The sequence below is a fragment of the Mobula hypostoma genome, chromosome 6, assembly GCF_963921235.1.
Source record: "Mobula hypostoma chromosome 6, sMobHyp1.1, whole genome shotgun sequence".
NCBI classification, from domain to species: Eukaryota; Metazoa; Chordata; class Chondrichthyes; order Myliobatiformes; family Myliobatidae; genus Mobula; species Mobula hypostoma.
In genome coordinates this window covers 114,757,236-114,784,069 of record NC_086102.1, presented here as the reverse complement: position 1 = coordinate 114,784,069, position 26,834 = coordinate 114,757,236, and the positions used below count along the sequence as shown (strand labels likewise).

The 26,834-nt window shown below is 44.5% G+C and overlaps 1 long non-coding RNA gene across 1 annotated transcript in view; it reads right to left on the bottom strand.

Moving 5' to 3' along the window:
- LOC134348322 (uncharacterized) overlaps positions 1–18,188 on the bottom strand; it is a 35,592-nt gene extending 17,404 nt beyond the window's left edge. Inside the window, exon 1 of the long non-coding RNA XR_010018392.1 lies at positions 18,138–18,188. This is a non-coding gene — a long non-coding RNA (uncharacterized LOC134348322). The remainder of the gene's footprint in view (positions 1–18,137) is intronic.
- Positions 18,189–26,834: the final 8,646 nt, after the last annotated feature.

Sequence of the window (26,834 nt, the reverse complement as noted above, 5' to 3'; positions counted from 1 at the left end):
TCCTGCACTTGGGTTCATCCCAGCCACGTCCTTGCAACAAGGGGACTTCAATGTCAGGGTCAGTCAGGACTTCGACATTTGGAAAAGTACCATAGAAAAGGGAGGCTTTGGCAACATCAATTCCAGTGGAGTATTACTTCTCACCATATGTGCTGAACACAATCTTATCATCACAAACACTCTCTTCTGCTAGAAATTCAAGGCACTTTGGCAGCACCCCTGATCTACACAGTGGTATCTTATTGACTATGTCATTGTCTGAGCTAGGGGCCACTGCAATGTGACTATCACAAGGGCCATGATTGGCTCAGATGACTGATGGACAGGTCATCATCTGTTCTGCTCCACCTTGTCCATCAGACTCATGAAAAAAGAGGAGGGTCCCTAATAAGCAGACCAGGCCAAGATTAAAACTTGAGAACCTGCTTGACACTGCCACCCAACAGCACCATCAGGCCTCATTTGGGGAAACCTCAAACAGGAATATCCGGTGGATATCGAAGTACTGGGTCTGCTTAATTCCACCTTCCTTGACACCTGCAAAAACATCCTTGGGTACAGGTCCAGAAAACATCAGGATTGGTTTGATGATAATGACTTGGAGGCAGAACAAGAAAAGGAAAACTTCTTGGGCCTGGCAGAATGACACTGGCAACAAGGCCAAAAGAGAAGCTTATTCTAGCACAGTGTGAGGGAGCTAATGAATTCTTGGTGGCTGAGAAAGCCCTGGAAATCCAGAGACTAGCAGACTCTGGTGATATGAGAGGCTACCAAAGTAGTTCCACTGAAGCAGTCTATGGTCCAAGTTACTTTGTATTAAACCTCCTGTACTTAAAAGATGGGAAGAACTTGCTAAAGGATTGGAAGGACATCAATGGTCGATGTAGAGAGCACTTTCAAGAACCTCTGAACTGTCACGGCACTGGTGAACTAGAGGTTACTAATAAAATCCTCTAGAGACCAGTGAGAGAAGACATGGGGGAACCTCCCAGAACAAAAGAAGACCATGATGCCATCAAGAGCCTGTGAAACAACAAAGCCACATGTTCTGACAGAAGCCTAGCAGAGATCCTCAAGGAGGCTGGCCAGCACTCCTACACCACATACATGCTCCTGAATGTCTGGGAAAAGGACCAATTTCATCAGAGCTCAGGGATGCTCTGGTAGTGACCATATTCACAGATTGTGGAAATTACAGAGGCATCTCCCTCCTGTCAACACCAGAAAAAGTACTTGCGCATAAACTGGTCAGCCATCTCCTTCCACTATCCGAAGAAGTATTCTCTGAATCACAGTGTGGTTTTCACTCATCTAGTGGTACCGCAACATGGACCTTCACACCTTGCCAATTGCAGGAATAATGTCATATCAAAGACCACCCTCATACTTGGCTTTCACAGATTTGACAAAGACATTTGATACAGTAGACCTCCAAGTTCTCTGGTATATACTATCAAGACATGGCTGTCCCGACAAGTATTTATGAATACCGAGGCTTCTACATGATGGTATGTCAGCCACTGTATTCGGCAATAGTGGTGCTGAATCAGAACCCTTCACTGTCAAGCAGGAGTCAAACAGGGCTGTATCATTGCACCCATCCTATTCGCCATCTTTATTGCTGCCATCCTTCACCTCATTGGCCAAGGCCTGGCACAGGGAATCCCAATCATGCACAAAATGGAGAACAAGCTTTTCAACCTCAACTTGTTCAAGGCCAAGAACAAGGTCAACACCGCCACCACCATGGAGCTTCAGTGGGCAGATGACAACAATATCACAGCACACTTTGAAGAAGACCCCCAATGTACCCTGAACGTTTTAGATTATGAGGACACTCAGTCCTCGTTTATTGTCATTCAGAAATGCATGCATTAAAAAATGATACAACGTTTCTCCAGAATGATATCACAAGAAAACACAGGACAAACCAAGACTAAAACTGACAAAACCGCATAATTATAACATATAGTTACAACAGTGCAAAGCAATACCGTAATTTGATAAAGAGCAGACCATGGGCATGGTAAAAAAAAGTCTCAAAGTCCCGATAGACTCATCATCTCACGCAGGCGGCAGAAGGGAGGAACTCTCCCTGCCATGAACCTCCAAGCGCCGCCGACTGCAGCGGACTCTGAGTCTGTCCGAAAACTTCAAGCCTCCGACCAGCCCTCCGACACAGCCTCTCCAACACAGCTTCTCCGAGCACCATCCTCTGCTGAGCGCTTCGACCCCACCCCGGCTGCTGAGCAACGAGCAAAGCCGAGGACTCGGGGCCTTCTCCTCCAGAGATTCTAGACCACACAGTAGCAGCAGCAGCGAAGCAGGCATTTCAGAAGTTTCACCAGATGTTCCTCAATGCTCTCAAGTCCGTCTCCATCAAATCAGGATTGTGCACGGCACCCTACTTGACAAATAACAGACATCACCACCAGAGTGGCCGCTGGGAGCTGCGTCATGCTGTCATCTTCTCCTCCCTCATATGGGATACAAGGCACACAGAGTTCTGGGTCTTGTTTTGAATATAACAAAGACACAGGTCCTATATCAGCCACCGCCCAACCTGCCATTTATCCAGCCCTCCATAAAAGTTGACGATATCGTCCTTGAAAATGTAAACCACGTTCCCCACTGCTCTTGCTGTGCAATAAGAAAGAAAAAGAGAAAGAAAGAAAGAAAATTAAATGAAAAATCCACCTATAGCCTTCCCTTCTCACTGAAGCCTCTTGAACCAAAGCCTCAACTCCCCACTCTAGCATTGGCCTACTCACAAAATGGCCGCTCTGCTTATACCTAACTTCTTTTTATTGGCCCTTGCCAAGTGGCTAATTGTACACAATCTCTTTGGGAACTGTGACACAAAGAATTTCCTGACTGCCTTCTTGTTTCTTTTGAAATCTCTCCCGCTACACACAGACCAATGTTTCTTCGGGAACTGTGGTGTGCAAAATGTCTCGACTGCCCATGCTCACTTCTTTTGCAATTTTTGCACTCTTTCCAGCTTAAGTGCATGTTTGAACTGTGAACACCTTTGGATATCTTGAACTGTGCCTTTAAAGAGGTTAGGACAGTTATTGTACATCTTTCTCTGCTCCTGACTGCAGTCAACCAGTAGCAAACTTATAATCATAGAGTCATAGAGCACTACAGTCCTCTGGCCCATCCAATCCCTGGTGAACTGTTATTCTGCCTAGCCCCATGATACCCACACATGGACCATAGCCCTCTGTACCCCTCCATTCATGTACTTCTACAAACTTCTCAAAAAATTAAAATTAAGCTCGCATTCACCACTTCCACTGGCAGCTCGTTCCACACTTGCACCACTCTCTGTTTCCTCTTAAATATTTCACCTTTCACCCTTAACCTATGACCTCTAGTCCTAGTCTCAGTGGAAAAAGCTGCTTGCATTTAACCTGTCTATACACCTCATAATTTTGTATCCCTTCTATCAAATCCCCTGCATACTCCTATGCTTGAGGGAATCAAAGTCCTAAACTATTTAACCCTTCTCTATAACTCAGGTCCTCAAGACCCAGCAACATCCTTGGAAATTTTCCCTCTACTCTTTCAATCTTATCGCTATCTCTCCTGTAGGTAGGTGGCCAGACTGCACACAATAATCCAAATTAGGCCTCATGAACGTCTTACAGAACTACAACATAACACCTCAATCCCTGTGCTCAATACTTTGATTTATGAAGATCAATGTGCCGAAAGCTCTTGTTATGACCCTATCTACCTGTGATGCCACTTTCGAGGAATTATGGATTTGTATTCTCAGATGCTTCTGTTTTACAGTACCTCTCAGTGCCCAACCGTTCACTGTGTAAGTCCTGTGTAGGTTTGTCCTCCAAAAGTGCAACACCTTACACTTGTCTGCATTAAATTCCATCTGCCATTTTTAGCCTTTTTGTTTTCTGGCTAGTTTCTGAGGTGGAGGTACATTGCTATAGATCATAGAACAGTATAGCACAGAGAAAGGATCTAGTGCTTTCCCGGTGTATATGATGAATAAAGTCTTCTCGGGCTTCCAGCTGGGCACAGGTATCGATTATAACTGACCTTTCAATGACAAACTCTGCCATCGTCTTCATAATCAATACCTGTACCCAGCTGGAAGCTGAGAGGAGTTTATTTCTAGTACAGCACGAGAGTTTTATAGAGCTGAAACATTAACCAATACTTTTTTTTAGAACATGGATTTTCTTCCCAAATCAGTAGGAGGATTCCACATCACACAGCGGATTGTCCAGTTTACAACACCACCCACCCCTCACTAATGTGTGCCAGCCCCTCTGTATTCCTATTGGAATGGTTACGGGAGGCATCAATTTGGAAACCTGACTCTTATGTCATATGACATTAAACTGTTTCCCTAAAATGGGATGAAAAAAATACCATTCAGCCCTTCAGTGGCTACTTGCTTATGAAAGGCTTTTTTTCTGCTGAGATAGATTATTCCAAAATCCTGAAGCACCTGTTTCAAAATGATTTAGGTTTCTGCTTGTGAATACAGCCAAGCTGTTTCCTTGGGAGCAAAATGCTGGTTTAAACAACCTGTTATTAATATATCATGAGTGATCACTGAGGCTTCAAACACTAACGTGTGGATTTTCCTCTGCCCAAGTTTATCTGAAGTAGGATGGTGCTATCTATCTTATCAATATTCTGGTCTGTGCACACCAGCTGTGTTGTGAAAAAGGCACAACAGGGCCTCTTTCACCTCAGACAGTTGAGTAAGTTTGGTATGGGCCCCCAAATCCTAAGAACTTTCTACAGGGACACAATTCAGAGCATCCTGACTGTCTGCATCACTGCCTGGTATGGGAACTGTACCTCCCTTAATCGCAGGACTCTGCAGAGTGTGGTGCGGACAGCCCAGAGCATCTGTAGATGCGAACTTCCCATGATTCAGGACATTTACAAGGATAGGTGTGTCAAAAGGCTCTGTAGGATCACTGGGGACTTAAGTCACCCCAGTAACAATCTAGTGCAGCTGCTACCATCCGGGAAGTGGTACCACAGCCTAAAAACTAGGACCAACAGGCTCCAGGACAGCTTCTTCCACCAGGCCATCAGACTGATGAAGTCACGCTGATTTGAGAGTACTCTATATTACATTAACTGTTCTATTTATTATAAGGCCGGCCGGTGGCGCAATGGCATCAATGCCGGACTCCGGAGTGAAGGCTCCCGAGTTCGAATCCAAGTCAGGCCACCGCCCGAGCACACTTTCCATCCGTGCCGGGTTGAGTGTCGAGCTAGCCACTTGGCCTCGTAAAAAAAAAGGGTCAAGTCAGGAACGCTCATATTGTGACCCGATTAATCCAGAAGGAGACCAATCCTGACACTACGCGCCAGACAAGAATGGCTGACTGTCTGGTGCGACACGCTAAAAAAATTATTATAAGTTATTATAAATTACTATAATTGCACATTGCACATTTAGACAGAGGCATAACATAAAGATTTTTACTCCTTATGTACCTGTATATGAAGGATGTAAGAAGTAAAGTCAATTCAATTCAATTGATATTGTGTGCAGTTCTGTTCACCCCATTGCAGGAAGTATGTGGAGACTTTGGTGAGTGCATAGAAGAGGTTTAACAGGATGCTGCCAGGATCAGAGGGCGTGAGCCATAAGGAGAGTTTGGATAATTTTTTTGTCATTTTCTCTGGAGCATTGGAGGCTAAGAGGAGAACTGGTGGAAATTTATTAAATTATGAGAGTCATCGATACGGTAGACACTCAGAATCATTTTCCAAGTGTAGAAATCTCAAGTACTAGAGGGCATCATTGAAGGGAGGGTGGGAAAATGTTAAAGGAGTTTTGTGGGGCAGATTTTTACAGAGGGAATGATGGATGCCTGGAATATTTTTAAAGTCCTCCAAGAGGACCACAGCCATGTCGGAGTTTGGGGGCTTGCATGCCTCAGTGACCCGGAGAGCCATGTTGGCTGGAGTCAGGGTTTTGTGCTTTGCCTGTTGGTAGGGTTACCCATGCCAAACAGGTCAAAGTGTAGAGGCCAGACTAAGAGTGGTCTACTGGCCTTCCAGATTCGGGGGCTCAGCTCAGGATTTACAACACTGACTGGTAAAACAAAACTGTTATGGAAACAGCATTGAAGAATTCTTCTACATCTGAGTGCAATGGTATTCCTGAGTCTCCACCTGGGACGAGCACGGCTGACAATAGTCTGAGGGGATCTTGGAGTATTGGGATCTCTTCTGGGATAGAGGTGACCTGTACCAGGTGAACAGGTTATACTTGAACCAGAGAAGGCCATGAGGAACCAATGGTTTTGCTGCAGACATGCTCTCCCAGCTCAAAGGCTTTGGACCCTTCTTCAGGTAAGGTTTCAGAATACCCAGGAAGAGATCAGACTCGGAGTCCAAAGAGTCATTGCTGGCCGTATCCATGTGGAAGAATCAACCTAGCGGACAACAGGGCCTGCACCTGCTGCAGAGGCCTACGTAGTGTGAGTGCTGGTGACTGAGGATGCATTCAGTCAGGGGCTGGGACTTTATCCACCTTAATGTTCTATAATTCTGTGCTATAACCCTGTTCCCAGGTTTTCAACCATTAAATACCCCTCCACCATCAACCTCTGCCTCCCACAACCAAGTCAGTTTTGGATCCAATTTGCCAACATCCTTGGATCATATGTGGCTTCTTACCTTTCGGACTGGTGGCCAATGTGAGACCATTTCAAAGGCCTCACTGAAGTGCATATAGACTACATCAACTGCACTGCTCCCAGAAATATGCTATGGTTACCTCTCAGAGTGAGAATCTTCAGTAGGGAGAGCATGTGGGTCTTCCTGGGCACCATCTTTTGATTAGACAGTGTGGCATTGGTGCCTGTTAGGCAGGTGGTTGGTGAGTATGTTGACTTTCACAGGTCAAGAGTGCATGGGGAACAGAGCATTGGTTATATATTAAGAAGTTCTCTCCAGAGAGACATTGCATTGAGTTGTACAATTGCTGTATAATAGGAAGGTCTGAGACACTCCATGTGAACTGATTGACCACATCTGCAGGAATTGCTTCCTATTTGACCATTTGGGCATATCTGGCTTCAGCGCATCTGTGAGGCCGAGGACTATGTCGGCGGAATGTTTGCAACGTTTAAGGAAAGGCGGTCAGAGCAGGAATGGGTGACCAGCTGGTACAGATAGGGAGTGCATCTCACTACAGGACCACTTTGGAAAATAGTGAGTGTGGATATATCCCTAAGGAGTACAGGCAGAGCAAGGAGTCGTGTTTCACACTGGGCCTAACGACATGGGGTCAGGGGTGGGGGTTGCTGGTGAGGTTCCTCAACACAAATTTAGGGAGCTAGAAACAGATTTAAGAGCAAAACTTCTAAGGTTATAAGATTTGGATTCTTGTGCCAGTGAAAATAGGAATAGAAAGGCAGGTTAGATGAACGTGTGGGCAAAAAGATGGAGGGATTTAAACTCTGGATCACTGAGACAGTTTCAGGGGAAGGTAGAGTCTGCACAAGGTACATGGTGTATGGGTTACACCCAAACCAGAAAAGATCCAAAATTCTTGCAGGGAGCTTTGCAAGGGTTATTGGAGATGATTTAAACTCATTTGGCAGGAAAATGGAGCTCATAGTGGATACAGCAGTAGGGAGAGGGAAGGAGCAGTGAAATATAGAAGTGAAACCAATGAGTCAGTCAGGCAGAGCAACCATGGGAGTGGTGAGACACATGGAAGGGATGCAAGGCTAAAATACAACTATTTAATGCAGGGAGCCTGACCAATAAAGCAGTTGAACCTAAGGGCTTTGTTCAAAGTCATTATCAAAATGCTTATGCTGCCCTGAGTTTCATTTGCTCGCAGACATTCGCAGCAGAACAAAGAAATACAATAGAATCAACGAGAAGCTGCTCATAAATACAGGTTAACAAATAACCGACGTGCAAAAGAAGACAAACTGTGCAAATCAACAACAATAGTAATACTGAGAACACGAGTCACTGAGTCCTTGAAAGTGAGTCTATAGGTTGTGGAATCAGCTCGATGTTGAGTTGAGTGAAGTTATCCACTCCGGTTCAGGAGCCTGATGGTTGTAGGGTAATAAGTGTTCCTGAACCTGGTGATGTGGGACCTAAGGGCTCCAGTTCCTTCAACGTGATGGTAGTAATGAGAAGAGGGCATGGCTGGATGGTGGGGGTCCTTGATGGTGGGTGCTGCCTTTTTGTGGCAATTCTTCTTGTAGATGTGCCAATGGTGGGGTAGGCTTTGCCTGTGATGGACTGGGCCGTATCCTCTACTTTTCAGTTCTTAGGCATTGGCATTTCCATACCAGGTTGTGATACAACCAGTTGGGACATTTTCCACTGGGCATCTATAAAAGTTTGTCTAACATGGAAGTGCTGTTATTACTGAGATATGGCTGAAGGAAAGACAGGACTGGTAACTAATCATTCTACGGCACAGAAGCTTCAGGTGTAATGGGAAAAAATGTAAAGCAGGAGGAGGAGGTTTTGCAATACTAAGGTATAGTTTATTGGCCCAATGTCTTTGAAGCCTTTGGCAATGAGGTTATAAGGATAGAGCTCAGAATCATAAAGGAGGTGATTTCTTTGCCAGGGCTAGGGCTGCAGGGTTCCTAATAACAAACAGGAGACAGTGGTGCAGACACGTGGACAAATTAAATTAAAATTCAAAGCAAATTTATTATCAAGGTACATATGTCACCACATATTACTCTGACATTCATTTTCTTGCAGGCATTCACAGTACATAGCGCATATAAAACATAGAAACTTACAGCATGTTACAGGCCCTTTGGCCCACAATGTTGTGCCGACCAGGTAACCTGCTCTAGAAACTGCCTAGAATTTCCCTACCACATAGCCCTCTATTTCTCTAAGCTCCATGTACCTGTCTGAGAGGCTCTTAAAAGACCCTATTGTATCCGCTTCCACCACAGTCACCGGCAGTGCATTCCACACACCCACTACTCTGTGTGGAAAAACCTACCCCTGACATCCCCTCGGTACCTATTTCCAAGCACCTTAAAACTGTGCCCCCTTGTGTTCGCCATTTCAGCCCTGGGAAAAAGCTTCTGACTATCCACACAATCAATGCTCCTCATCATTTTGTACACCTCTATCAGGTCACCTCTCATCCTCTGCCGCTCCAAGGAGAAAAGGTCAAGTTCATTCAACCTATTCTCATAAGGCATACTCTCCAATCCAGGCAACATCCTTGTAAATCTCCTCTACGCTCTCTCGGTAGTATCCACATACTTCCTGTAGTGAGGTGACCAGAACTGAGCGCAGTACTCCAAGAGAGATCTGACCAGGGTCCTATTTAGCTGTAACATTACCTCTCAGCTCCTAAACTCAATCCCACGGATGATGAAGGCCAACACACCATACGCCTTTGTAACAACACTGTCAACCTCCGCAGCAGCTTTGAGTGTCATCTGGACACAGACCCCAAGATCTCTCAGATCCTCCACAATGCCAAGAATCTGATTATTAATATTATATTGTGTCTTCAAGTTTGACCTACTGAAATGAACCACTTCACACTTGTCTGGGTTGAAGTCCGTAGACACGAAGCCTGGAGCAGCAGGAGCAGGCCACAGCCTCTGCCTCAGTTCAGCACAGAGCCGAGTAAACGTCACGGATCAGCGAGCAGAACCAGCTCGATCCTTGCATCTTGTCCTGACGCCCTGTCTTTTCAATCCATTGTTTAAATCACCCAAACATTGGCTTGTTTCTCACATTAGGACCTGGGTGCTGTTGTATTGATGCATCCTGGGCCTGGATACATTTCAGCCCCTATCCACCCTTTCCAAATTGTCCTGGTGCTTAGATCAATCAAACCTCGCTCTTGGTTTAGATGAACAGGCCTCGAATCTGCTTCTTTTCGCTCTGACCTCGCCTCGACCTTGCCTTGCACCCATGTGCTTCCGCCCTCTATTCAGCCTTGCCTTTGCTCGCCTCTCCGTTGTTTGCGGTGATCGTTTACCATAAATTTTACAGGGAAAAGTGTTATTAATAAAGCATTTAGTTGTATTCTTTGGTTTGTTTGCCACCAGTAAGTAGTCATTAGGCTTCACCAGCGCCAGTATAAACTGGGAGCAGTAACTCATACATTGGTTTACAGTTGAGAGTGGGCATCGCTGGTACACTGAGGCAGCAGAGAAAGCCTCAAGATGGCTCTGGATGAAGACAGCAAGTCCATGGGGATCTGTGATACATGCTACCTGAACACAAGTTGTGGCTTGATCAACCACGGCTGGATCGCCTGGGTGAGGGTTTCAGATGTTGAAAGACCTGATAACACCAGGTTACGTCACTGATGATGTGTTCTTCAAATCAAGGAGTTCTAAGGCAATGTGTTCACATAAAGGTGAAGAGTATGGGCAGCAAGTCTGAAGACCAGTGGATGCAAAAGGGTAATGAGAGCTGGAAAAACAAACCGAAGGGCGTTAACGTGAACTGTAAATAGAGGATGCTCTCCAGGAGGATAGAATGAGTAAAGGGTTACAAACAACTCAGAGAGAAAAGTTGGGCCAGGAAATATCACTATCGGACAAGATCAAAGAAAGTCCCTAAGCATTTTATATAAGACCATAAGACATTGGGGCAGAATTACGTAATTCAGCCCATCGAGTCTGCTCTACCGTTCCATAACGGCTGATTTATTATCCCTCTCAACCTCATTATTCTGCTCTCTCCCCATAACCTTTGACACTCATACTAATCAAGAACTTATCAACGTCCACTTTAGATATACCCAATGACTTGGCCCCAACATTTGTCTGTGGCAATGAATTCTCCAGATTCACCACCTACTTGTAGTGCATTTAATATTTCAGTAATATTTGATTAATGTTGTAAATATATTGTTTGATTAAGCATTATTTGTTGTTTACGTAATTGATTATGAGCTATATGTAAGAAATACGTGAATAGCATACATCATTACACCACCACATGATGTGTGTGCTTCACTAAAAGAGAAAGAAACCAACCACACGCATCCCAGCTCCCGTGTTTTCCTTCCAATTAGTTTTTGGAGCTACAAAACATAACAGCGGCAATGAGGAAGTTTTAAAGGAACCCAAGATGATCACCTAACCTGTTGAAGCACAGCACAGTTTTTCTTTGGAAGGGGAGCAAAACGGTCAAGTTAAAAATCAAAAGGGAAAACCCACAAAGTTAACAAGCAGCAAGTCCAGCCATGGCTTCATAATCAGTGAGAACCCAGTGACAATAAAAAAATAAATAAGCAGAAACGGCTGGCTGTATCAGAAATATAGAAATATTTGATTGCACAACAGATACTGAATGAATTGAGCAGTACTTTGAAGCAAGTGAAACGTGATGAAAAACGAGTGTCAATGTTGCTGAGCACAATAGGTGGAAAAGCATATAGTGTGATTAGAGGTTTAATGGCTCCAATCAAACCAGCCAAAATGAGCTTTGTTGATATCGTGAACGTGATGCAGGAACATTTAGAACCAAAACCATTATTGATTGCTGAACCCTTTAGAATTCATAAGTGTAATACAAAGGAAAGGAGTCTATTTCAGCAGCTGAATTGAAGAAATTGTCTGAGTATTATCAGTTCATTGATGTGTTTAATGATGCACTAAGAAATTGTTTAGTTTGTGGAAACTTACAAGAAAGCATTCAAAAATAACTCCTTACTGAAGCACAACTGACATTTAAAAGAGCAGCAGAAATTTCTGTATCAATGGAAACAGCAGCCAGATATGCAAGTGAGTTGCAGTCAGGAATGAAAGTGAACATGAACAAAATTACAACGTCTAAACTAAGACCTGCTTGGCTGAAGAAACTGCGTTACTGTTGTGGAAGGGATGCACCCGACTAATGCAGATTTAAGGGCAAAACTTGCAGAAAATGCAACAAAGTAGGACACATACAAAGAGCATGTCAGGCAGACAATAGTAAATGGACTGTGCAGAGAAGAGAAAAAGATTAAAAGCCAAGTTGCAGTTTCAAAAAGAGCACTAATCTGCATGCTGTTGATGAAAAATCTGATAATGATGAGTGACTTGGGACTGGGTAGCCTTGAGATTTAAGAGTCCTATAACCACCACAGAGGAGGCCCCAGAACCAGAGATTGTCTCACAGCCACAAGTCTCTGCTGCCAAGCAGAGTGACCCCCACCCCGCCACCCCATCCCTTGTCAGGAAAGAGCAAGAAATCCTCCACAGTGATTAAATGTTTAGGTTTGAATGGAACCATTTAAAGCTTATTATGCTGTGGATGTTTATAGAGTAGTTGTATTAGATAGTATACTGTGTGTGTATATATATATATATATATGACTAAAGAGCAATATGTTACATATTTGAGTTGAGCTGGAGTTTACCATTAGGCAGGGAGGAGTGTAGTGTATTCAATATTTCAATAATATTTGAGTAGAAACACAGAAACATAGAAAACCTACAGCACAACACAAGCCCTTAATGCCCACCTTAGAAATTACCTAGAGTCACCCATAGCCTTCTATTTTTCTAAGCTCCATGTACCTTTCCAGGAGTCTCTTAAAAGATCCTATCATATCCACCTCCACTATCATCGCCAGCAGCCCATTCCACGCACTCACCACTCTCTGAGTAAAAAACTTACTCCTGATATCTCCTCTGTACCTGCCTCCAAGCACCTTAAAACTGTGCCCTCTCGTGTTAGCTATTTCAGCCCTGGGAAAAAGCCTCTGACTATCCACACGATCAATGCCTCTCATCATCTTATACACCTCTATCAGGTCACCGCTCATCCTCCGTTGCTCCAAGGAGAAAAGGCCGAGTTCACTCAACCTATTCTCATAAGGCATGCTCCCCAATCCAGGCAACATCCTTGTAAATCTCCTCTGCACCCTTTCTATGGTTTCCACATCCTTCCTGTGGTGAGGCGACCAGAACTGAGCACAGTACTCCAAGTGGGATCTGTCCAGGGTCCTATATAGATGCAACATTATCTCTCGGCTCCTAAACTCAATCCCACGACTGATGAAGGCCAATACTCCGTATGCTTTCTTAACCTCAAAGTCAACCTGTGCAGCAGCTTTGAGTGTCCTATGGACTCAGACCCCAAGATCCCTCTGATCCTCCACACTGCCAAGAGTCTTACCATTAATATTATATTCTGCCATCATATTTGACCTACTAAAATGAACCACCTCACACTTATCTGGGTTGAACTCCATCTGTCACTTCTCAGCACAGTTTTGCATCCTATCAATGTCCTGTTGTAACCTCTGACAGCCCTCCACACTATCCACAACACCCCCAACCTTTATAGAAACATAGAAACATAGAAAATAGGTGCAGGAGTAGGCCATTCGGCCCTTCGAGCCTGCACCGCCATTTATTATGATCATGGCTGATCATCCAACTCAGAACCCCGCTCCAGCCTTCCCTCCATACCTCCTGACCCCCGTAGCCACAAGGGCCATATCTAACTCCCTCTTAAATATAGCCAATGAACTGGCCTCAACTGTTTCCTGTGGCAGAGAATTCCACAGATTCACCACTCTCTGTGTGAAGAAGTTTTTCCTAATCTCGGTCCTAAAAGGCTTCCCCTCTATCCTCAAACTGTGGCCCCTCGTTCTGGACTTCCCCAATATCGGGAACAATCTTCCTGCATCTAGCCTGTCCAATCCCTTTAGGATCTTATACGTTTCAATCAGATCCCCCCTCAATCTTCTAAATTCCAACGAGTACAAGCCCAGTTCATCCAGTCTTTCTTCATATGAAAGTCCTGCCATCCCAGGAATCAATCTGGTGAACCTTCTTTGTACTCCCTCTATGGCAAGGATGTCTTTCCTCAGATTAGGGGACCAAAACTGCACACAATACTCCAGGTGTGGTCTCACCAAGGCCTTGTACAACTGCAGTAGTACCTCCCTGCTCCTGTACTCAATTCCTCTCGCTATAAATGCCAGCATACCATTCGCCTTTTTCACCGCCTGCTGTACCTGCATGCCCACTTTCAATGACTGGTGTATAATGACACCCAGGTCTCGTTGCACCTCCCCTTTTCCTAATCGGCCACCATTCAGATAATAATCTGTTTTCCTATTTTTGCCACCAAAGTGGATAACTTCACATTTATCCACATTAAATTGCATCTGCCATGAATTTGCCCACTCACCCAACCTATCCAAGTCACCCTGCATCCTCTTAGCATCTTCCTCCCAGCTAACACCTGCCACCCAGCTTCGTGTCATCCGCAAACTTGGAGATGCTGCATTTAATTCCCTCATCCAAGTCATTAATATATATTGTAAACAACTGGGGTCCCAGCACTGAGCCTTGCGGTACCCCACTAGTCACCGCCTGCCATTCTGAAAAGGTCCCGTTTATTCCCACTCTTTGCTTCCTGTCTGCTAACCAATTCTCCACCCACACCAATACCTTACCCCCAATACCGTGTGCTTTAAATTTGCACACTAATCTCCTGTGTGGGACCTTGTCAAAAGCCTTTTGAAAATCCAAATATACCACATCCACTGGTTCTCCCCTATCCACTCTACCAGTTACATCCTCAAATAATTCTATGAGATTCGTCAGACATGATTTTCCTTTCACAAATCCATGCTGACTTTGTCCGATCATTTCACCGCTTTCCAAATGTGCTGTTATCACATCCTTGATAACTGACTCCAGCAGTTTCCCCACCACCGACGTTAGGCTAACCGGTCTATAATTCCCCGGTTTCTCTCTCCCTCCTTTTTTAAAAAGTGGAGTTACATTAGCCACCCTCCAATCCTCAGGAACTAGTCCAGAATCTAACGAGTTCTGAAAAATTATCACTAATGCATCCATTATTTCTTGGGCTACTTCCTTAAGCACTCTAGGATGCAGACCATCTGACCCTGGGGATTTATCTGCCTTCAATCCCTTCAATTTACCTAACACCACTTCCCTACTAACATGTATTTCGCTCAGTTCCTCCATCTCACTGGACCCTCTGTCCCCTACTATCTCTGGAAGATTATTTATGTCCTCCTTAGTGAAGACAGAACCAAAGTAATTATTCAATTGGTCTGCCATGTCCTTGCTCCCCATAATCAATTCACCTGTTTCTGTCTGCAGGGGACATACATTTGTCTTTACCAGTCTTTTCCTTTTTACATATCTATAAAAGCTTTTACAGTCCGTTTTTATGCTCCTTGCCAGTTTTCTCTCATAATCTTTTTTCCCCTTCCTAATTAAGCCCTTTGTCCTCCTCTGCTGAACTCTGAATTTCTCCCAGTCCTCAGGTGAGCCACTTTCTCTGGCTAATTTGTATGCTTCTTCTTTGGAATTGATACTATCCCTAATTTCTCTTGTCAGCCACGGGTGCACTACCTTCCTTGATTTATTCTTTTGCCAAACTGGGATGAACAATTGTTGTAGTTCATCCATGCAACCTTTAAATGCTTGCCGTTGCATATCCACCGTCAATCCTTTAAGTGTCATTTGCCAGTCTATCTTAGCTAATTCACGTCTCATACCTTCAAAGTTACCCCTCTTTAAGTTCAGAACCTTTGTTTCTGAATTAACTATGTCACTCTCCATCTTAATGAAGAATTCCACCATATTATGGTCACTCTTACCCAAGGGGCCTCTCACGACAAGATTGCTAATTAACCCTTCCTCATTGCTCAAAACCCAGTCCAGAATAGCCTGCTCTCTAGTTGGTTCCTCGACATGTTGGTTCAAAAAACCATCCTGCATACATTCCAAGAAATCCTCTTCCTCAGCACCTTTACCAATTTGGTTCACCCAATCTACATGTAGATTGAAGTCACCCATTATAACTGCTGTTCCTTTATTGCACACATTTCTAATCTCCTGCTTAATACCATCTCCGACCTCACTACTACTGTTAGGTGGCCTGTACACAACTTCCACCAGCGTCTTCTGCCCCTTAGTGTTACGCAGCTCTACCCATATCGATTCCACATCTTTTCGGCTTATGTCCTTCCTTTCTATTGTGTTAATCTCTTCTTTAACCAGCAACGCCACCCCACCTCCCCTTCCTTCATGTCTATCCCTCCTGAATATTGAATATCCCTGAACATTGAGCTCCCATCCCTGGTCACCCTGGAGCCATGTCTCTGTGATCCCAACTATATCATAATCATTAATAACAATCTGCACTTTCAATTCATCCACCTTATTACGAATGCTCCTTGCATTGACACATAAAGCCTTCAGGCGCTCTTTTACAACTCTCTTAGCCCTTATACAATTATGTTGAAAAGTGGCCCTTTTTAATGCTTGCCCTGGATTTGTCGGCCTGCCACTTTTACTTTTCTCCTTAGTACTTTTTGGTTCTACCCTCACTTTACACTCCTCTGTCTCTCTGCACTGGTTCCCATCCCCCTGTTGTGAACTAACCTCCTCACGCCTAGCCTCTTTAATTTGATTCCCACCCCCCAACCATTCTAGTTTAAAGTCACCCCAGTAGCCCCCGCTAATCTCCCTGCCAGGATATTGGTCCCCCTAGGATTCAAGTGTAACCCGTCCTTTTTGTACAGGTCACGCCTGCGCCAAAAGAGGTCCCAATGATCCAAAAACTTGAATCCCTGCCCCCTGCTCCAATCCCTCAGCCACGCATTTATCCTCCACCTCATCGCATTCCTACTCTCACTGTCGCGTGGCACAGGCAGTAATCCCGAGATTACTACCTTTGCGGTTCTTTTTCTCAACTCCCTTCCTAGCTCCCTATATTCTCCTTTCAGGACCTCATCCCTTTTCCTACCTATGTCATTGGTACCTATATGTACCACGACCTCTGGTTCCTCACCCTCCCACTTCAGGATATCTTGGAAACAATCAGAAATATCCCGGACCCTGGCACCAGGGAGGCAAACTACCATCCGGGTCTCTGGACTGCGTCCACAGAATCGCCTATCTGACCCCCTTACTATCGAGTCCCCTATCACAACTGCCCTCCTCTTCCTTGCCCTACCCTTCTGAGCTACAGGGCCAGACTCTGTGCCGGAGGCACGGCCACTGTCGCTTCCCCCGGGTAAGCTGTCCCCCCCAACAGTACTCAAACAGGAGTACCTGTTGTTAAGGGGCACAGCCACCGGGGTACTCCCTATTACCTGACTTTTCCCCTTCCCCCTCCTAACCGTGACCCACTTGTCTGCCTCCCGTGGCCCCGGCATGACCACCTGCCTGCAACTCCTCTCTATCAACTCCTCACTCTCCCTGACCAGACGAAGGTCATCGAGCTGCAGCTCCAGTTCCCTAACGCGGTACCTTAGGAGCTGCATCTCGATGCACTTGGCGCAGATGTAGACGTCCGGGAGGCTTGGAGACTCCAGGGCCTCCCACATCCGGCACCGAGAACAGCAAACTGCCCTCACACTCATACTGCCCCTCTCCTCAAATAACAACAGAAAATGAATGCCAAACCTTCCTTGCCTCTTTGTCATCAGCAAATTTACTAACCCATTCCTCCACTTCCTCATCCAGGTCATTTATAAAAATCAAGAAGAGAAGGGGTCCCAGATCAGATTCCTGAAGCACACCACTGGTCACTGACCTCCATGCAGAATATTACCTGTCTATAACCACTCTTTGCCTTCTGTTGGCAAGAAGTAATGTTGTAAAAATATTGTTTGATTAAGCATTCTTTTTTGATTACATAATTCATCATTCTGAGGATGTGCCCACTGGTCCTACACCCCTCCATTATATCCTCTCTAGGCCTTTCTATAGTCATTAGGTATCAATTTGATCCCCCTGATTCTTCTAAACCCTAGTGAGCACAGGCCCAGAGCTATCAAATGCTCCTCGTATAATTCCCAGAATTATTCTCATAAATCCCCTCTTGACTCTTTCCAATGCCCGCACATGCTTAGATAAGGGGCCAAAAAGGAGGTACCCAAAGCCATAGTGTTATGGGACAATGTTGCCGGATCTCTGACAGAGATTTTCCATATTTATCAGCCACAAGAGTGGGCAGCAAATGTGGTGCCGCTCTTCAGAAGGGAAGTAGATGTAAGGGAAACAAAACAGGCCTGTGAGTTTAACATCGTTATTAGGGAAATTGTTGGAAAATATTCCAAGGGACAGAATTAATCTGCATTTGGAAAGTCAGGGATTGATCAGGACTTATCAGCGACTTACCTCAATAGTTCGGGAGGACAAGAATACCCTCTCTGTCAAAGTTCCCTGCCACTTTCCAGGTTTGTTTTTGCCTGGTTTTTCCAGAATTTTCTCTAAAGTGCAAACAAACAGAATCAATGTTTGCAGAATTTCCATATCAGTCCTCTCAAAGCCTCTCTTTACACTCCAATATCAGAACAAAGAGCTTCATTACAAACGTCCCCTCTCTTTTCTCCACTTGTTTTCTCTGCAGTTTTAAATTAACTCGTTTAATCATTTTGATAGTTCTGACAAAAAGGTTTCTGACCTGAAAGTTGCCTAACCTGCTGAGTGTTTCCCCCATTTTTGTCTGTACCACACACTTGCAGCATATGCAGTTTTTCTCTTTATGATTGCTGCACTTCAGTCTATGCTCAGTCCTGTGACACGGATATTCAGTGGCAGTGCTGTTGAGGAGAGGCTGGAATGGAGTTTAGAAAGTTTTGTAGATTTGGAACCAATCTTTTCCCTGATGCTGTTTCAAATCATCCAATCAATTAACTGTTCACCGCAACTAAGATCAAATCAGTCAGTTAATTAATTTCAATAGACATGAGTCATACAGCACAAAACAGTTTCTTCCTTTGTCACAACTGGTCCAGGCCAACCAAGATTCCTCACAAAGCTACTAGATATATTTCTGCTGAATTAAAATCATTGCAATCTGCAGCCTGTAACTATGATTTAATTAACATACCTTTAACCATCTAAATGAACTAGCTATCTCTTTCTCAACAATTTGACTTTCAGGAATGCAGGTATAGCACCTTGAAGTAGATGAAGGAAGAGCACCAAAGCAGACTTCAAGTCAGACTAAAGCATCAGGGAGTGTGACTACCTCTCCCTAGCATATTGTTAATTAATGTACCGTCACTGGAGATCAAGACAGAGGATCTAAGGGCAAATTGCTGCATTGGAGGGAAATGAGGGATTGCTGCATTCTCTGTCTCACTGAGACATGGCTCACCTCTGATATTCCGGACATGATATTCCAGCCCGAGGGCTTCTCAATCCACCAGATGAACTAAACTGCAGAACATCTGGGAAAGGCAAAAGGTGGTGAGTTGTGCTTCATGATAAACTCCTCATGGTGCTCTGAAGTAGAGGCCTTGTGGCACTCTGGTTTTTCCAACCTGGAACATCTAATGATTAAATGCTGTCCATTCTACTTACCAAGGAGATTGCCTCTGGGATCTTGACTACAGCTTACAGCAAAGGCAGATGACAAGCAAGCACTCAATATATTGATTGCCATGATTAACAAACAAGAAACAGCCTTCCCCAATGCGTTTCAGATCCTCACCGGGGACTTCAAACAGACTAGCTTGAAGAAATCACTGTCCAATTGCCATCAGCACAGGGATCACAACACACTCAAACATTGTTACATTATGATCAGGAATGCCACTGTTCCATCCCTAGACCACAGTTCAAGAAATCTGATCATCTGGCTGTTGCGCTCCTACCTGCATACAGGCAGAGGCTAAAGAGCAAAGCACTAGAGGTAAGGACAACAAAGCAGTGGTCATGAGAGACAGAGGAGTGGCTATGGGATTATTTTGGGCGGTCATGTTCAATGACTCATCTGAGAACCTGAATTAGTACTCGACAGTTGTCATGGACTTCATAAAGACACAAGTGGACCAGTTTGTCCCCACAGAATCATTGAGTCTTACCCAACCAGAAGCCCTGTATCAGCCAAGTGATCCACAATCTGCTGAGGGCTAGATCAGAAGCACTGAGGGTGGGCAACCCAGAGAAGCACAAGATGTCCTGGTATGACCTTTAGAAATCCATCTCAGATGCAAGGTGGCAATTCTAACTTGAATCACAAAAGGATGCTTGACAGCTTTGGCAGGGCTTCAATGTTATCACCTCCGACAAAACAAAATAAGGTTTCACTCCTAGATGGGCTCAATGCCTTTTATAGTTGCTTTCGACCATAAAATGTGGGAGCAGAATTATGCCATTTGGCCGATCGAGTCTACTTTGACATTCCATCATGGCTGATTTATTATCCCTCTCAACTCCTTTCTCCTGACTTCTCCCCGTAACCTTTGATGCCCTGACTAATTAAGAACCTCTCAACCCCTGCTTTAAATATATCAATGACTTGGCATCCACAGCTTCTGTGGCAACGAATTTCACAGACTCACCACAATCTGGCTAAAGAAATTTATCCTCGTCTCTGTTCTAAATGGACGTCTCTCTATTTTGAGGCTCTCTGGTCCTTCCCCCACTATAGGAAACATCCTCTTCATATCCGCTCTATCTAGGCCTTTTAGTATTCCATAGATTTCAATGAGATCCCACACCCCTCATTTTTCTAAACGCCAGCAAGTACAGGCCCAGAGCCATCAAACGCTCTTCATACATTACCATTTTCATTCCCAGAATCATTCTTGTGAACGACAAAATAAGGAGGCACCATCACAAACTCACACAGCAACCCCGTGATTTCAATCTTTAACACCAACATGCAAGCATCCCTCAGAGGGTGAACCCACAGAAAGCATCTGGCCAAGATGGTGTACCTCACTAAGTACTGAAAATCTGTGCTAATCAATTGTCTGGAGTATTTAATATCTTTCTTCTTTAATCTCTTACATCTTTAACCTTTTGCTTCAGCAGTCTGAGCTACCTAGCTGCTTCAATCATACCAGTGACCGAGAAGAACGTGGTAGCCTGCATCAATAATTATCATCCAGTGGCACTTACAACCACTATGAAGAAGTGGTTTGAGAGGTTGGTTGTGAAGCATATCAACTCCTGCCTGAGGAATGACTTGGATCCACTCTAACTTGGCATAGAACACTACAGCACAGTTTGCCTATCATCACAACAGGTCAACAGCAGAAGCCATTTCACTCAGTTCAGTTCGAAGACCTTGGACTCGATACCTCCTTGTGCAACAGGATCCACGATATCCTCACTTTCAGACTCCAGTTAGTATGGATCAGCAACATCATCTTATCCACGATCTCCATCAGTACAGGTGCACCACAAGGCTGTGTGCTTAGCCCCCCTGCTCTACTCACTTTACACTTAAGATAGTGTCAAACTATCCCTCCAATGCCATGTTTGTTTGCTGATGGCAGTTCATTTGTAGTCTGAATCAAAGGTGGTAATGAATCGGCAGATAGGAGGGAGACTGAAAACCTGTCTGAGTGGTGCCACAACAGCCTCTCACTCAGTGTCAGCAAAACCAAAGAGCTGATTATTGACCACAGGACGGTGAAACCTGGGGATCATAAACCCATCCTCATTAGGGGATTGGAGGTGGAGAGGGTCAGAAACTTCAAATTCTTGGGTGTTAATTACATCAAATTACACCCTGGGACTAGCACGTAAGTGCAATTTCAAAGAAAGCACAGCAGTGCTTCCACTTCATTCGAAGTTTGCACAGATTTTGCATGTCACCTAAAACTTTGAGAAACTTCGACAGATGCACAGGGGAGAGTATCCTGACTGCTTGCATTGTGGTGTGGTATGGAAGCACCAATGGCTAGGAACAGAAAGGCCTGCAAAAAATGGTGAATAGAGTCTGTTACGTACCCCGTAACTGGGTTGTCAAACCAGCAGAAATGGACCATGTGTTGGAGTCTGATTTAACAGAAGCTAATAAAGTTTTATTAAAGAAGTAAGTAACACAGTGCTCTAATCGTAAGGATATAAATGCAACAGGTTAGCAATGATAAAACACACATGTACACAGAACTAGGGTAATAGGAATCAACCAAGCTCTATCGCAGTTTTGGGGTAAAATTATCAGTCTCAAGTGACGCAGAGTACAGTTCGCAGTAATCACTGTTGTGCCGTTGGAGAGAGAAAGAGAGAATGCAAATTTTGATTCAAACAGAACTTTGATGTTCTTCGCAGTTAGCTTTCAGGTGAACCCTTTTAATGTCTTCTGTGGTCACCGACTGTGACCTCTCCGTTCCGGATACAACCGTTCTTCCGCAGTGAATCCGGCACCCAGGCAAGGGCAGACATACACACCAGGTTCCTGCCGATCGTCCCTTTTCACCCTGTCAGTCTATGGTCGGTTCCCTCAAACCAGACCTCCAAACTTCCACCAACTTGTGGGGGCACACCGTTCTTCCAGGGTCTCATTATCTGTGATCTCGTGGTGTGTGTCATGCCTTAGCGAACCTGTTCTTTTTATCCCCCTGCTGGGGTATTGCCTGTCCATCAAACTTCAAACAGTTCAGGTTCAAAGCAATCGGTCTGTCAATATCTGAAATGTGTTTCTTTCTCGTTAATCTCTCTCTTCTCTTTTATTAGCATTTTGAATGTTTCTCCATTGTCTCCTTTATCTCTCTCTCTCATTAGCATCGAACTTCTGATAACTTGGTTTTTCGTCACCAGTCCATCACAGGACAAGCCATTCCCACCATTGAGCACACCTACAAGGAGCACTGCCACAGGAAAGCAGCATCCATCAGAAAGGACGCCCACCATCCAGGCCACGCTCTCTTCTTCCTGTATATATCGATGCAACTATCAAGAAGGCAAGACAGCAGCTAGATTTCATTTGAAATTTGAGGAAATTTGGTTTGTCAGCTAACACATTCAAAAACCTCTACAAATGTACTGTGAAGAACTTCTGACTGGCTGCATCACCACCTGGTATGGGGATGTGGTGGAGGGGTGGGGGGGGGGAGGTGGTGGTATTGCACTAGATCGAAATAAATTGCAGAAATTTGTAAAGTTAGTCAGCTCCATCACGGGTACCAGCCTCCATAGTATCCAAACGTCTTCAAGGAGCAGTGTCTTAGGAAGGCGGCGTCCATCTTTAAGGATCCTAACCACCCAGGCCATGCCCTCTTCTCATTGTCACCATCAGGAAGGAGGTACAGAAGCCTGAAGACACACACTCAGTGATTCAGGAACAGCTTCTTCCCCTCTGCCATCTGATTTCTAAATGGACATTGAACCCATGAGCACTATCTCACTACTTTGTTATTTCTGTTACTTTGCTCTGCTTATTTTAACAGAACTATTTGATAGACATCTATATAAACTTAAAGTAACTCAGTTTTTTCCTCTATATTTATTTATCATGTATTTCATTGTACCGCTGCTATAAAGTTAACAAATTTCACAGCTTACACCAGTGATGTTAAATCTGATTCAGCTTCTGAAGTGTTTTTACACAGAAAGTGGTGAGTGCCTGGAGGGCACTGTGTGGTGTTGTGGTGGAACCAGATAGAATAGATGTGTAAGAAGCTCTTGTATAGGCATATGAGTATGCAAAGAACAGATGAAAATGGACTACACGCAGGCAGAAGGTAATAGGTATCATTAACCTCATTAGTTGGCACAACACCATGAGCTTAATGGCCTGTTCCTGTGGTGTACTGTTCTCTGTTCTGTTTTAAAACTTGTTTGAGTCGCTAATACCTATAATGGTACAGAAGGACGTGGCCAGGTGGTTAAAGCATTCGTCAAGTGATTCGAAGGTCACTAGTTCAAGCCTTGGCTGAGGCAGCGTGTGTGTCCTTGAGCAAGGCACTTTACCACACATTGCTCTGCGACGACACTGGTGCCAAGCTGCATGGGTCCTAATGCCCTTCCCTTGGACAACATTGGTGGCGTGGAGAGGGGAGACTTGCACCATGGGCAACTGCCAGTCTTCCATACAACCTTGGCCAGGCCTGCGCCCTGGAAACCTTCCAAGGCACAAATCCGTGGTCTCATGAGACTAACGGGTGCCTATAACAGAAAGATCATTCAGTCCAGTGGTTGCATGATGTCTCTCAGTGGAGTCATCTGTTCCCTGTTTTCTAATTTCCCTGAGCCCCAGAAATCCATCTTCGTGCATGTTTGCCTGAATGGTTTACAAAAACTCATTCTAATTTTTTGATATCTAAGCTTGAAGGGGACTGTGGAGATAATTTTGAGGACAGTGTTTGAGGACTGGAGCCGAAAACCATGGGCAGGTAGCACCTTAGATTCAAAACTGGCCAGGTAATAGTAAACAAATGGATGCTTTTGGAATAGGAAGTGAACAAGAGTGACACGGGAGTGTAGCGGTTAGTGCAACACTTCATGGCACCCCGTGGGCAGGGTTCAGTTCCCTCCACTGTCTGTAGAGATCTTGCACATTCTTCCCGAGACCGCGTGGGTTTCCTCTGGGTGCTACAATTTCCTCCCAAATCCAAAGATGGATGAGTTAGAGACAGTGAGTTGTGGGCATGCTATGTTAGCTCTAGAAGCAGGGCCACATTTGCGGGCTGCCCCCAGCACATACTTGGACTGTATTGGTTGTTGATAGAAGAGACACAATTCATTCTATATTTCGATGTACATGTGACAAATAAAGCTAAACTGTCATCTTTAATCCCTTGGGTTGTGTATTAGGACCATGACAGGATTAACACTTATTGATGATTTTATCAATAGCAATTGAAATTGCTTCTTACTGAGCATAACCTTGAAATTTACAGAGGACATAAGACATAGGAGCAGAATTAGGCCACTCAATCCACCATTCCATCATAACATTTTTGTTATTCCAGGATTGAATGGCTTGCTTAATGAAGAGCATTTGATGGTTCTGGGCCTGTATTCACTGGGATTCAGAAGAATGAGGGGTGACCTCATTGAGACCTATCGAATGGTGAAAGGCCTTGATAGAGTTGATGTGGAGAGGATGTTTCCTATGGTCGGAGAGTCTAAGACCAGAGGACACAGCCTCAGAATAGAGATGTGTTCTTTTAGAATGGAGATGAGGAGCAATTTCTTTAGCCAGAGAGTGGTGAATCTGTAGAATTCTTTGCAATATTAGGCTGTGGAGGCCAAGCCTTTATGTATATTTAAGGCAGAGGTTGATAGATTCGTGATTCGATAGGGCATGAAAGGATACGGGGAGAAGGCAGGAGATTGGGGCTGAGGGGAAAACTGGATCAGACATGATGAAATGGTGGAGCAAACTCGATGGGCCAAATGGCCTAATTCTGCTCCTATACCTTATGGCCTCATGGTCTTACTACCCCTCTCAACCCTATTCTCCTGTTTTTTTTCCCCGTAATCTTTGATGCCCTTACTACTTGAGAACTATCAAACTCTGCTTTAAATATGCCCAATGACTTAAACTCCACAGCCGTCTTTGGCAATGGTCTGTGACAATTAACTCAACAGAATCACCACCCTCTGGGCTAAAGAAATTCCTCCTCATCTCTGTTCTAAAAGGATGTCTTTGTATTCTGGTTCTCTGCCCTCTGGTCCCAGAATCTCTCACTATAGGAAACATCCTCACCACATTCACTCTCTCTAGGCCTTTCAATATTCCATAGATTTCAATATGATGCCTGCTCATTCTTCTAAACTCCAGTGAGTATAGGCCCAGAGCCATCAAACACTCCTCAAATAGTAACGCTTTCATTACTGGGATCATTCTTGTGAGCCTCCTCTGGACCCTCTCTAATGCCAGCATGTCCTTTCTGAGATGAGGGGCCAAATCTGCTCACAATGCTCCAAGTGTGGTCTGAGCAATGTCTTATAGAGCCTCAACATTACATCCTTGCCTTTATACTCTAGTCCTCTTCAAATGAATGCTAACATTGCATTTGTCTTCCTCACCAGCGACTCAACCTGAAACAGAACTAAGTGTGAAAGTAGAGAAGGCAATGAACCTGGTGGGAGTTGGAACCACAGAGAGCCCAGGAACTCACTGCAGGTTACCAACGCACTAAGATGTGGCTGGGAGATTTAAGTCAGAAGTATAGTTTTGGTGGCACATTAAATTTTACACCATCAAGAGGAATGTCAGAAGGCTGCCGTGAGGGTGCTAAGACACAAATATTTGTATGTGGTTGCAGAAAAGCTCAGAGGTCATTCTGTTCTCTGAGGAAATCCTAAATAACTTAGGATCCATTCTGGCTTAGAAGGATGAGAAGAAACTGTATCGACAGATATAAAGCAGGCTGTAACATCTCAATCCGAGGCAAAATGGAGTTTATTGTCATTTGCACAAGTGTATATAATCACAGGTGCAATGAAAAACTTACTTACAGCATCACCACAGTAACAGAGCATTCTATGCTGCAATGTTTCTGTAGCAGCACTCAAAAGCAAAATATTAATTAAAAACAAGTTGTTTACTGGAAAGAACATAATTAAAACACAAAATAAAAATGAAATGCAAAATGATCAAAGTGTCATGGTTGCTATACTCACATAGTGATTAAGGTTGTGCCAGTTGGTTCAAGAACTGAATGGTTGAAGGGAAGTAAGTGTTTTCAAGTCTGGTGGAGTCGGACTTCAAGCTTCCTACCTCTTGCCCAAAGCCAGCTGCGAGAAGATGGCGTGTCCCAGATGGTGGGAATTTTTACCAATAGATGCTGTCTTGAGGTGGCACCTCTGTAGATACTACTGATGGTGGGGAGGGAGGTACCCATGACGTATTGTCTGCAGCTCCGTAGGTTCCTGTACATTTGAATTGCCGGACCAAGTCGTGATGCAACCAGTCTGGACACTTTCATAGAACATCTGCAGGAGTTTAGTAAAGTGTCAATAGAACACGATCACTCCATCTGTGGTGGCAAAATCTGATGTTTCGGATTGAGACCCTGAAAAAGGACTGAGAATAAAAGGGGAAGATTATCAATATTTGGAACTGTGGGGAGCTGGGGGGGGGGGAAACGTGGAAAGATGTTGGGAGGAGTGATCTGTTGG